The sequence below is a fragment of the Haemaphysalis longicornis genome, unplaced genomic scaffold (genome assembly GCF_048455015.1).
Source record: "Haemaphysalis longicornis isolate Haplotype H1 unplaced genomic scaffold, Haemaphysalis longicornis Haplotype H1 scaffold_2, whole genome shotgun sequence".
Taxonomy (NCBI): Eukaryota; Metazoa; Arthropoda; class Arachnida; order Ixodida; family Ixodidae; genus Haemaphysalis; species Haemaphysalis longicornis.
In genome coordinates this window covers 256,676,325-256,678,088 of record NW_027526295.1, presented here as the reverse complement: position 1 = coordinate 256,678,088, position 1,764 = coordinate 256,676,325, and positions in this window count along the sequence as shown.

Genomic DNA, 1,764 nt, shown 5'->3' with positions numbered 1-1,764 from the left:
AAATGAACGCTGTCTTTCCGCTTTTTCTCTTGTTTCTTTCGCCAAAACTAAACCTGAAGCCTCCCATACAACGGCAAACACGCTCAATTTTGTGCATATATAAACGTGGTCATCTTTTGATACGTTCCAGCGAACATAATTTCTTGTGGCAAACCGTATTTCGTTGAGCTTGATTCTGAACATGTATACTTCCCGCTTAGTACTTTCTATCCCATGATCGTGTCAAGCTATCGAAAGCAGTAAACTACGTGCAAAGCAAGAGTCAAGGAAAACAAACTTGTCAAACCAGGAGTCGGTAACACGCAAAATCCCTTTAGTCAGCTTCTCTGCAGAAAATATATGCCCGTGCAACGGCGGCGTACGTAGAACGTCAGCTTCGCCGCAAAGCTCCGGAGCACTGCAGACAGATTAAACAGCCAAAGCTGGGAAACTCGCGTTCCACTTCCTGCACACAGTGAATAATTTAAAAGCCACGTTCTCGTCGCAATCATTACACTTCGTGGAGAGAAACAGGCTTACTAGACTGAAGCAACGCCAACTTCCGATTCGGCATGAGGTCTGCAGAACGTGAATTACACATTCAAAAGTAACGAAAAGTCGGCTTGAGCGTGTTCTTTCGTTGGAAATTAGAGCTAGACCGAAGGAGAAACGAAATCAGAAGAGGCGCTTCGCAAATGCCATGTGCTGAAGAACACTGCGTGGCCCGACTCAAATAGGAGAGGGTATCTCGGTGCCCGTGCGCGGTTACCGTTGGCGAGCAGCCGCATTCCGCTGGTCGCCTCACTAGTCGCGTAGGGAGGACCCCCCACCACCACCGGAGGGCAACGCAGCTGCTGTTAGGCTGCAAATCACACCCGCCACCTAGAACTTAGCAGCTGAACGCCTTGTTCCCAGCAACGATCCGAAGAGCGTATACCTACCGCTTCAAAGTTGTTCATCCTTGTACGCCGCCGAAGCAAGCAGGCCAGAAGGACTTGAATTTTGCTTCTACTTCGTCTTCTTCTTCGTTAATGTTTACACATGGTATCCCATCCAACACGCACCACGGAGGAAAAGAAGGCGAGTCAAACAAGACCAAGTTGACGTGATCTAGGTCGGCTCAGAAGGCTGACTCACCACAAACAAGGATTGCGCCGAGATACATTGTTGATCCTGCAAAAGGCGTGTGTTCACCCCTTCCTTGATTTGGGCTGTATATTTTTCTCCGGCGTCACAGCTTATAAAGTGCGGCCCCTTTTAAACATAAAACAACGTGTCCTTCGTTTACTTTTTTGGGTCTTGCTGACAATGCACTATAGGGGCATACGTACGATTCAAGTTTCGCCGCGCATATGCAGCGCCGTTTCCTCCCCTGGCGGGCTTTGCTCACATTTCATCGGCGTACACGGGGTACGCTCTTCCGGAGATTCACTTGTCGTACGCATCTTGCTGCTTCGCCGTGATGAAAACTAGCGCGCCTAAGACAAAAAGACAGTTGGGAGCCACAACAGCGTCTTATACACGAATGGAAAGGAGCCCCTCGTGGAGTCCTATGCGTTTCCCGGCAAGTGGTTCGAGACAGACCACGGAGAAGCCTGGGTTAGGGCTGTGCGGCGGACAAAGTGAGTGACCGTTTCTCTGCCTTTCTCCTATGATTCAGTAGCTCAACTGCATTAAATTAACTTGTTTTCTAATAGCTCTGATGGGGCCGTGGCTGCCAAAAAAAGACACACGAATATGCAGCAGGCACTTTGTAAACAACGCAAAGAGCGAGAGCCAGGCCAA